This window comes from Ursus maritimus, unplaced genomic scaffold, assembly GCF_017311325.1.
Source record: "Ursus maritimus isolate PB19 unplaced genomic scaffold, ASM1731132v1 scaffold_24, whole genome shotgun sequence".
Taxonomy (NCBI): Eukaryota; Metazoa; Chordata; class Mammalia; order Carnivora; family Ursidae; genus Ursus; species Ursus maritimus.
In genome coordinates this window covers 30507363-30517087 of record NW_024424897.1, presented here as the reverse complement: position 1 = coordinate 30517087, position 9725 = coordinate 30507363, and positions in this window count along the sequence as shown.

Here is a 9725-nt window from a genome sequence, read left to right as displayed (position 1 = left end):
CAAGGTTAGCATTACCTTCTGGATTGGCCAGTCAGAAGTGTCGGTGGCCTGGGGACCCCCGAAGTGTGGCTGCTGTCTGAAGCAAAGGCGGTCCCATTGGGACAGCATCCTCCAGCCTGTAGAATCCAAACTCTAGGCTGTCAGCAGAATTCTGTTATGCGCCAGGTGTTGTCAGCATAGAGGTGGTGGGATCACAAACTTTGTGTGTTTTTGGAAGATTTTATTTATTTATTTATTTGACATGGAGGGGGTGGGGCAGGGAGAGCAAGCACAAGCTTCGGGAGTAGCAGGCAGAGGGAGAAGCAGGCTCCCTCCTGTGCAAGGAGCCCGAGGTGGGACTCGATCCCACGACCCTGGGATCATGACCTGAGCCAAAGGCAGACGTTTAACCGACGGGGGCCACCCAGGTGCCCCATCTTTTTGGTTCTTTATAAGGAATTCCATCTCTCTGCTTACAGTGCCCGCTGTTCCTGTCTGCCGTCTACTTTATCTATTAAAGCCCTTAGCTCATTAATTATAGTTGTCTTAAATTCCCGGTTTGACCATTGCAACATCCCTGCCATGTCTGCCCTCTCTCTTCAGATTGTGTTTGCCCTTGGTATGCTGGGCAGCTTTTCCCGGCGTGGCGTGCTGGGTGGAGGCGCTGCTGCGGGAGCCCGTGCCTCGGCGGGAGCCCGTGCCTCGACGGGAGCCCGTGCCTCGACGGTGCGCTTCGCCAGGATTTCACAGTTGTGTTCTCCTCCCCCGAAGGCGGTCAGGGTGGCTGGAGGGGGCCGGAGGGGGGTATGGCTCTGCCCCCAGATCCGTTAGGCTCTGCTAAAACCCCAGCAGGGCCGGCTGTGGTTCAGTAGCTTCTCCTGAGGACAGGCCTTGTTAAGGAGAGCAGAGAGCTCGGCTGTGTTTCAAAACGGCTCCTCCTCCCTACCCGCCTGGAAGCTCGGGAGGACTTTTCTCCCATGTTCACTGTGGGAACCTGACTGAGCTCTTGGAAGTAAATCTCAGCATGGTGGGAGTCCCCGTGCGACGGGGTCCCCTTGGAGTTTTGAACCTTCAGAGTCGTCCACACAGAGCCCCCAGCCATTCATCACTTCGTCTCCAGCTGTCTACTCCAGCACGGGTTCCACTGGGTGAGTCTGCTTTCAGAACTCATGATTCCTGGTGTTTGCCTGTGTCTCCAATCTTGGGGACAGCAGTTTGCCCTGTGTCCCCCCCCCTCCTGTATGGGTCCAAGGAGAGTGGTGGATCGTTCAGTCTGTCAGCTTTTTACTTTATAGGAGGGAATTGCAACTTCCAAGCTTCCTGTGTGTGGAACTGGAAACTGGGTATCCATGCTTTCATTTTTATTCATTCCAATTACTTCTAGTTTCCCTTATTTCTTCTTTGACCCATCAGTTATTTAGAAGTGGGTTTTTTTAGTTCTCACATATTTGGGGGTTTTCCAGGTATCTTTCTGCTATTGGTTTGTAATTTAATTCCGTTTTGGTTGGAGAATATACTTTCCATTGGTTGAATTGTTTGAAATTTATCAAGTTTTGATTTATGACTCAGAATATGATCTAGCTTGGAAAATGTTCACGTGCACTTGAAAAGATTGTGTATACTGCTTTCGCTGGGTGGAGTGGTCTGTAAATGTCAGTCAAGTTAGTTGATAGTGTTGTTCAAGTCTTTTATTTATATCTTTACTGATTTATGTCTGGTTGTATCAATTATTGGGAAAAGGGTGTTACAATCTTTGACTAAAACTGTGGGTGTATCTACTTTCCTTTTTACCAGTCTTCGGTTTATGAAATGTGAAGCTCTCTTATTAAGCGCCTGAATATTTAGGATTTTTATGTCCTTTTGTTGAAGTGACCCTTTTATCCTTAGGAAGCAATCTTTTATGTCCCTGCTAAAATTCTTTGCCCTGAAAACTGCTTGTCTGATATTAATACAGATGCTCCAGCTTTCTTTTGATTCATATTAGCATGGCATAACTTTTTTCCATCCTTTTGCTTTTAACCTGTGTCATTATATTTGAAGTGTATTTCTTATAGATGGCATATATTTAGTTCTTGCTTCTTTTTGCAATCTGACAACCTTTGTTTTTAACTGTGTGTTTAGACCATTTATACTTAATGTAACAAAGCATGTAGAATGGGAAATAATGCTGTGGTCATCTTTGGGGGGGAAAAACTGCCATACTGCTTTCCTTTTTTTTTTTTCTCTTTGAACACTTATATACCGGTTTCAGGTTTGCCGGCATGTATGCTAATTTATTTTCTGTTCTGTGCAATTACTGTTATTCTACTCTTGAGGCTAGGGAAATGTTCATATGAAAAATTTTACATTCATCTTCTCTATGTAAAAGAATCACACACACACACACACACACACACACACACACACACACTAGCATTTGAGCCTCACTACCAATGTCCATTAATAATATTGGATTATCCTGATGCTTCTGGAACTACCAAATGCAGTAACTCTTGAAGTGACACAAAGAGTAGCATCACCTGTTTAGTTGCACAGAAACTTAATTCTTTTTTTTAATTTATTTTATTTTCAAGTCATCCCTACACCCAACATGGGGCTCCAACTCACAACCCTGAGATCAAGAGTCACACACTCCACCCACTGAGCCAGCCCGGCGCCCCCAGAAACTAAATTCTTAAAAAACCAAACCAGATCAATGCTTTGTTAACAGGGATTGCTTCTTTAAAAAAAGAAATGGCTCAGAAATGCATTCCCACTTCACAAAACACTCATTTATGAAGGAATGACGCCTCTTTAGGCAACACCTAATGCAGTCTGTGCTCTGCTGCTTTTTTGGAAAGTTATTTTTTAAAAATATAAATTGAAATTTCCTGATGATAGAGGAAGTGCCAACTATCTTTAGTCAGAAATAGATGCCAATGATGTCATCTTAAAGAAGTCAATGAAATGTAAACAAAAAAGCGTCTGCGTGTATTTCCCTGTTGTGGGACGGCTGCACTGTCTTGTACTAGTCTATGAGCAGACCTCTGCTCTCTTCCAGGAGTCCTGCCTTTTGGGTGGGGTGGTTTCTGTTTCGCTTTTGTATAATGACTCATAATGAAACATTGCTCTTGATGTCCGACAGTGGATGTTTATTTAGCACCTTCAAACAGGGACACACAAGTGACCTTTCATTTGTTGCCTCTCTGGTAGGTGGCCAACAACCAGAAACTAAGTACAACATTATTAGGTTGTACTTAGGACACAGCGGGCTTTGCTATGGGAAAGAGGAGAGAATCCTGGAAGTGCTAACCCCACCTTATGGCAAGGTGGGGACTAGCAGAAGGTGAAAAGTACGTGCTGGAATTGTACTCCACAGTTGTCTCTTCTCTGTTGCAGTTTTGATGGTTCCCTTTCCACGAGGTAGGCTGCCGAGTAGGTCCTGTGTTCCTTAACAAAGCAGCAATAGTTAGTGAAAGCCAGCTTGCCAGATCGGGTGTAGCGCAAGGGCGTGCCTGGCCAGGCCACAGGTCATCTTCTGTTGCTCTGTTTAGGACTCTTGTCCCGCCCCTGCCCTGGATACGCCTCTGTGGGTCCTTAGTGGCTCCTTGCGTGGAACTCTGACTCCACATCCCTCCCTACAGTGCTACTCTTGCCACACTGGCCTCCTGGAGGGGTGACTTATTCATTCAGTGAATACTTTTGGGGTCCTTACTCTATGCCAGGTATTCTCATGCCGGGGATACAGCAGTGAAAAAAAACCAAACAAACCCAAATCCCTGCCTTCATGGAATAAACATTCTAGTAGAGGGAACAGACAACACAGATAAATATTAGTTAGGGAAAACGTGCTATAAAGAAAATAAAGCAAGGTTAGGACATGGCGTGATAGATTTATGTGCGTATGTGGTGGTCTTGATAAGATGTTCAGGGAAGACCCCCTTGATGGGGCGACATTTGATCAACATCCAGAATGAAGTGATGTAGAGGGTTCGACCACGTGAAGCTAAGCTCGGGGGAAAGAGCAAAGGCCCTGTGGCAGGAATGTGTCTGTCGTCTGGAGGACATTGTGGCAGAGTTTTGGATTTTATTCCAAGTGTGAGGTAATGCGAGGAAGGCCACACTTTCCTTTAGTCCCCCTCTCTCATTTCCCTCCAGAAAGTAAGCTCCCCGAGAGCTGGAGTTTTGTCTCTCTCATTCATGGCTATTTCATAAACACGCAGAAAAGTGGGACATAGTAGATGCACAAGAAATGTTTGTCAGATTTGTGAATGAACATCGTGAATACAAGCTCCAACGTGCATAAAAGACTGTTTTATGTTTGGGGTCAGCCAGAGGAATTTATAACAGAGCAAACAAGTAATATTTAACACCTGATGCTAAGCATGACTATTCCCAGAGTCCTAGGAAAAAAGCAAAAGCAAATGTTAAATCCTTACAGGCATTCTCTTGAAGCACTCTGGAGCTTAGCCTATCTTTTCTCTTCTGGGTCCATCTGATTTTATTGGGAGGAGAGAGCCCTTTCTTCAACCTCACACAGAGAAAACCTCCATCCCTCTCGTCAGCCCCTCAAAGGGACTGATTTTGGCCTGGGATTTAGTTCTCTCCATCCCCCTGCTTCATAGGACACAACATCATTAGGAGCAAATTCCCAGCACCTAGGTATTTAGCCTGGGTGATTCTCAGACATGAGAAACATTTGAATCACCTGGAGGACTTGTTAAAACAGATTTCTGGGCTTTATCTGCAGAGTTTCGGATTCAGTAGGTCTTGGGACTTTACATTTCTAGCAAGTTCTCAGGCTGTGGATCTGGGGACCACAGTTTGAGAATCACTGGTCTAGAAAAACACCTCAGGGGGGATCAATAAATACATCCATCTGGGCTTTTGTGTGTCCAGTTTGGGCCCCTTTGAGGTCCACTAAGACGAGAGGAAGAACATTCACTCTGTAGCATTCTGTACGGTGGAGACTTCCCATGCGTACAGATATTTCTTATCTCCTCAGCTTGCATCATACTTCACTTCCCCTTTCCTTTCCTGGTTATATGTCATTTCATCCTCTGTTGATTCTACTTGTCCACTCCCCCTTAAAGTTAAGTGTCCAGGGTTCCTGCTATACCCACCTTAGCATTCTGCCCTCCAGGAACCCATCCACTATCACCATCACCACCATCATCACCATCATCACCATCATCACCATCATCATCATCCCCATCATCATCATCACCATCATCACCATCATCATCATCACCATCATCACCATCACCATCATCACCATCATCACCATCATCATCATCATCATCACCATCATCACCATCATCACCATCACCATCATCACCATCATCACCATCATCATCACCATCATCACCATCATCACCATCATCACCATCACCATCATCACCATCATCACCATCATCATCATCACCATCATCACCATCACCATCATCACCATCACCATCATCACCATCATCATCATCATCATCATCACCATCATCACCATCATCACCATCACCATCATCACCATCATCATCACCATCATCATCATCATCATCACCATCATCATCATCATCATCACCATCATCATCATCATCACCATAGCTAACACTGATTTCCAGCTAAGGTGTTCCTGGTAACGTACCAGACTCTACACACATATTAGTGAGAATACTGCTTTTGATGCCGATGAACGGAAAACCCAACTTTAAAACACTGGAAAACTTTTCATCTCACATACTAGGTAGTCCCAAGGTAGGACAGTTCCAGCGTTGGCTGACTCAGTGCCTCAACACTGTCATCAGTGGGTCTTTCCCTCCTTCCACACTGCCGTTCTTGGCCTATTGGCTTTGTCTACAGGTTTGCTGACCTCGTGGTCAGAGAGGGACTGCAAAGGTTGTAGGCATTTCCACGTGGTCACGACACTGCGGACCATAACACATCTTACCTTATTACGTCTTCCAAGCAACCCTGAGAAGTGGGTTCCATTTTGTTTTGTTTTGTTTGTTCTTTGTAGATGAGGAACACGGGCGCAAGAGATCATGTTAGAACCCTGGAAGCTTATGCCATGTGAAGTAAGCCAGAGGCAAAAGGACAAGTAGTGTTCAATGCTCCTTGTATGAGGTATGCAGAACAGGTGCACTCGTGAAGCTGGGGGCAGCACAGTGGCTCGCAGGGGCTGGCGGAAGCAGGGAATAGGGAGGCCATGTGTCACAGGTGGGCGGTCTTGGTTGGGGAAGATGAGAAAGTTCTGGAAAGGGATGGTGGCAGTGGTGATGCAACAGTGGGAATGCACGTATGCCACTGGACTGCACACTTAAAAATGGTTGAAACGATATATTTTATGTTATGTGTATTCTACCAGTAGAGAGAGAGAGAGAGAGAGAGAGAGATTCCCAAAATGGCTACAGCCCTCTTTCCATTCCCACATGCTCTTCTAGAACCTTCTCATTCCCTCACTCAGATGCAGAGCCTATTTCTCATTTTGTTGAGACTCGGCAGTTTTGTCACCACCTTGGTGATGCAAAGTGATAAGAGTGACACCGTGTGACTTCTCAGGCGAGGTCACAGAAGGAGCTAGGGCTTTTGCCTGGCTCTCGCTCTCCGAACGCTTTCCTGGGAACTCAGTCCCTACCCACGGGGTGTGTGACAGATCGAGCTCTCCGCCAGCTCAGCCCACAGCAGACCCCGGGGCGGACAAACAGGCTCATGGGAAAGGCTCCGAGCCCCGCCCAAGCTGCAGATTCGGGAGCAGCATAAACATCGTTACTCAAGCCACTAGGTATTCAGGTAACTGGTCGCACGGCCATGGTGACTGGAACACACATGTAGTGAGTGACAGAGCCTGAACCCAAGACCCGGAGCTGAAACGCACTCAGCACCCCCACTTCTCCGCCAATGACACACACATCTGCACGTGTGCTCCTGGCCGGGCCCAACCAGTCCTACGTGAATGTCCTACTGTAACTTCACAGTCCGTATCCAGAGCGTTGAGAACCACGCTTATCTTCTGTTGCTCAAAACCGCCGGGTATCGTGGTGTCCTTGGGCTAACCCACTTAGGCCAAGTCCTGAACCACGCTTCCGCTGAATCTTGGCAGGAGGCCTTGTGATCCTCCCAGACACGAGAGGATGGGCGGTCTGCGAGGTGTGGGTGCAAGGCCATCTTCTGCTGGCCTCCTTATTTCTCCTGGGAGGCTGTCATGAGAAAGTTGCTCATTTCTCTGAGGTTCTGGCGAGGCGTGGGTTTCAGAGTTTCAAACCACTTCCCTGCAGGATGGGAGTCACTGCTCAGTGTGGGCTGCTCCACGCTCACACTGCAGTCACCTGGCCCCTTTGGTTTTTACTGGTGTGCTTTTTGGTGTGTGAGGCAAAACTCACAGGGAGCTTGCACCTTTGGTTTATTCTTTTTGCTGTCTTTAAGTAACAAATTCTTCAAATCTTGAAGTGTTTCCTTGAACTTCACTGGTTGAATCAGTCAGGCCTTGGCCTTGGCCCTGTATGTGGGAGCTCGAAATCCTGCACCTCCCCCATTCCTGTCATTTACGTATTCACAATCTTTGTTGAACAAATGCGTTCTGCCAAGGCTGGAAATCTCAACAACGATTTCCTTGAGGTATCCTCCGTCCAGACCTGTCAATCCTTCCTCTCTAAATGTTCTCATTTCTGCCTCTATTCCCATCTCTTGTCTCTACCTGAATTCAAACCCTCGTCCACTCACTCCTCCATGGTAGTAAAATTTCTGAACTAGGCTTCCTGTTTCTAATCCTTCTCCTTGTAACTCATCTTCCACAGTAGTGCCTGGGTAATGTCAAGATGCCATTTCATACGTGACACCCCAAGGTTTACAGGCTTAACGCTGACATGTTTTAGCTTCTTGTTCAAGGCTCTCCAGTTTTTGCTGTATCTCCAAATTCATCTTCCACGCATCCTCCACGCTAACCTTTTCTTTTCACCAGCTTGGTCACCACAATGTTCTTGGAATAAACCGGATGGCATCTCCCGTGAAGTTCAAGCTAAGTGCCCCTTTCTTCCTTCCTGAAGCCTTTCTTTACCCCTCGTTCTCCTGCACCTGCACACCACTGAGTTCTCTGTAGTATCCCGTGGCTTCATGGATGAGTCTGAAAAGAAAATGACTAGAGACGGCAGAGGATAACTAGACAGAGTAAGCAAGTTCGCTGCCAGCTGGTACTGACTGTCCGAGGCGTGCCGGCTGGGACTGACGTTCTGGGCTCAGGAGTTCTTACGTGGGGTCGGGAGGCCCCTGAAGCTGGTTGTAAAATTCTGCTGTGTGTGCAGCAACACTGTTAACACCGTGTGTGTGTGTGTGTGTGTGTGTGTGTGTGTGTGTCCATAATGACAACCAGCTTCTTACAGAGGGCTGCCTGTGACCCAGGAAGGGGTGAGAACCCCAGACCTGGAAAGAACCTGGCATAACTTAGGGCCAAAGCAGCAGCAAGCCCCGTGAGAGTTTGGAGTCACGAGACTCCAGCTGCGTGAGACACTGGCATGTCACGAACCTTCCTGAATCACGGTGCACTCGTTTGGAAAGCAAATGATTCCTCCTCTCCCTCCCTACTCAGTTGGGTTTTTGTGAGGAATAAATAAAATATATGAAATTGCTTCATAAAAGATCAAATGCTCTATGAACCTAAGTTATTATGCTGGTTAGTTCCAAACCATATCATTCTGGGTATAGGTTCCAGTTCACACAATTCCTTAACCTAAAGATTTTATTTATTTATTCGACAGATAGAGAGACAGCCAGAGAGAGAGGGAACACAAGCAGGGGGAGTGGGAGAGGAAGAAGCAGGCTCACAGCAGAGGAGCCTGATGTGGGGCTTGATCCCAGAGCGCTGGGATCATGCCCTGTGCTGAAGGCAGACGCTTAACCACCGTGCCACCCAGGCGCCCCTGTCTTTTTGATTTGAAATAGAGCTGACAAGTCCTCATTGGTCCTCTCTCCCTGCTCCCTCCTGTGATCTGAGTGCTTCCTTGGCTCAGAGTCCATTGTCATTACCTGAGTCATGGTCACAAGCTTTGGTAGGACACTAAAGGTCACCGCTTCTATCACCAAATTAAAGCAAGCCTCCTGCAATATTTCAGTCAGAGCTTATTTACAAGGAAACTCACGGCAACTGGCCTCCCTCCTGTACAGAAGGAAGTGAGGATTTCAGGCAGGGTTTCTCAAAACTAACTGTGGAGGACCAGGGTGTTTTTTTGTTGTTCTTGTTTTTTAAAATTTCCAATATGTCATGTATTGGTATTTTTAGGAAACAGAGAAAAATGACATGAAAAAGACATATAAAATACAAACCACATTTTATTATCATTAGATTCAATAATCAACTGTCAAAATAAGCCATAAAAATTTCTCAACTCTTACTCAATTTCTGCACGTACTTCCTGATGGAAGCAATTTGTGGGCCACGCTTTGAGTTGTATGGATTTAGAGGGTACATGAAAACCAGGCCCTGCAGAGAATCTGGTTACGGGTCAGCCGATGGGCTCCCCGGGTCCAATCAGCCACAAGGGAAGAACGATCGCACGGCCCTTTGGCAGAGTCTTTGGTTGGGGGCCCTTCCCAGGGAGTGGGGCGTGAGACACACGCAGGTATGTGGTTGGCCTGGGCCCCCCCAGGACGGTGCCCTAGCGACTTCGTTTGGAGGCTGAGAGTGATTCCTGCAGAGTAAGTGTTCTAGAATGCATAGAACAGAATCTTCACAGAAGACGCGCACACGCTCTTGAGTCTGAATGCAGAGATGAACAAGGGGA